Raw genomic sequence first — 2099 nt, 5'->3', positions numbered from 1 at the left:
ACAACTACCCCCTTAGGACAACTACCCCCTTAGGATAACTACCCCCCGGTCAACTACCCCCGGTCAACTACCCCCCCCCCACCCCCAATCCAAAAGTAGACAAATATATAGGACCGGTTTCTGTAAAAATGAAATCATCTGTTTTTAACGGGTGTTTCGAAATTACAGACCCGAGACCAGAGACCTGACACGAGACCCAATACGAAAAGGGAGACCTATATTTGGGTCTCCCTTTTCGTATATTAGGGTCTCCCTTTTCGTATAGTGTGGTCTCTCTTTTCGTATAGTGGGGGTCTCCCTTTTCTTATAGTGGGTCTCCCTTTTCGTTTATTTGGGTCTCCCATTTTGTATATTTGGGTCTCCCTTTTCGTATATTTGGGTCTCCCTTTTCTTCGCTGTAATTTTTATTTGAATTGTTAAGCGTTTTAACAGTATTTTACAGGGACTATGGCGTTTTTGCAATCTGCATTTTTAATACTTTTTTAGCAGTATTTTTAACAGTATATTTTAACATATTAATAGTATTTTAACATTGCCTTTTGCAATTTGATGTATTATTCTTTGTTGTTTTATTGTCTTAATTATGCCAAGCAAAACAATTTCCATTTTAAAGTGGACCATTACAATTTCTTGAATATGTTCTTAAAAGTAATTCATTCTTGTTATTCTTTTTTTTATACCTGTAATAACTTATTACTTTATCGTTTTTAAGGGCCTCTTAAAAGAAGAAAAAAATATTTTCTAATGATGTTCTGTAGGCCTACTTACATTATTTTAAAGTTTTATGGGATAAAAAATTTAACAGCTCCACAGTTAATTGTCTATAGGCCTATATGGCATCGTACGAGACTCGCCTAAATAATTTATGCATTAATTAATTTTAGATGGATTTGTTATTAAACACCAATTCAATTGGTTTCAGACGCATCTGGATTTAATCAAATCAAATATCAAAATTAGAAAACGCATAGTAATATAGGCTAAATATAGGCTAGAAGTACATTTTTGACATAGGCCTACACTTCCAAATAAAAATGTTTATTATCATATTTTGGATCAAAGATTTATTTAGATATATTATATAAATCCAAAGGAAAATTACTGAAAAAAAAATAACAATGCTGTGGGTACCAATATAGGCTGAGCCAGTTATGCGGGACATGGTACACTGATTATGAGTAGTAAAATAAACTGGCCTAGCCCCCGTAGAGGGCGTTTGAGGGGATGACATTAGTTAATCCTATTATAATTAATACAATGGTAAACAATGGTAAGGAAGTAAGACAATGGAGTTGTTATTTAATTTGAAAAAGACAATGGTTAACGATGGTAAGGAAGTAAGACAATAGAGTTGTTTGGTTCTGGAAGTTAATGAATGACAACAATAAAAAGACTTAGAATATAATGAAGTGATAATATGTCTTAACAATGGAGCTTCGCAATGAATCTCAAACAAAATACAAATAAAGAATACGAATGCATAAAGTGAGAAATAATAAGTTTCATTTTCATTTAAAATGGTTACGTTTACAAAAAAGAATTCTTTGTTTCCTTTTAAAATAAAACAAAAAGGGGTAAAGAGATACGCTACTGACATCATGTATAAATTATTTTATATACAATATTCTGTGTATAAGGTTGTAGTCAAAATAGACATTTCAGTAGATCTCTACCAGAATGAATGCCTATAAACCAACAGTTGATTTCACCCATTCCAAATGAAAATCCACAGAATGCAACGTACCTTCTGAAAAGGTAAAGGATGACTACACAAAGAAACCAACAGAGGCACGTAAAAGTAATGAAATAGATTTCACTCGGAAGCTAATCAAATCAGATCAGCAGCAGATGATTTCCCCATATTTTAAGTTTCCAGTACACAAAATATCAAGAGAAAATTTAGATTGTGATTACATTCAACTTCTTGATAAAAGCTCAGCTGATACTTTGTATAAACAATGTGAGGAAGAGATTGATTATTTTACAGGTGATCTTTCGAAGGTGAAAGTGTTTGGTAGATGGTTTAATATACCTAGAAAACAGGTTAGTCTTTCTTCATGGTTTCATGACGTTAATGTAGGCTACATACTATTACGTTT

This window comes from Antedon mediterranea, chromosome 3 (genome assembly GCF_964355755.1).
Source record: "Antedon mediterranea chromosome 3, ecAntMedi1.1, whole genome shotgun sequence".
Lineage (NCBI taxonomy): Eukaryota > Metazoa > Echinodermata > Crinoidea > Comatulida > Antedonidae > Antedon > Antedon mediterranea.
The sequence above is the reverse complement of the archived record's forward strand: the minus strand, read 5'-3'. Positions refer to the sequence as shown.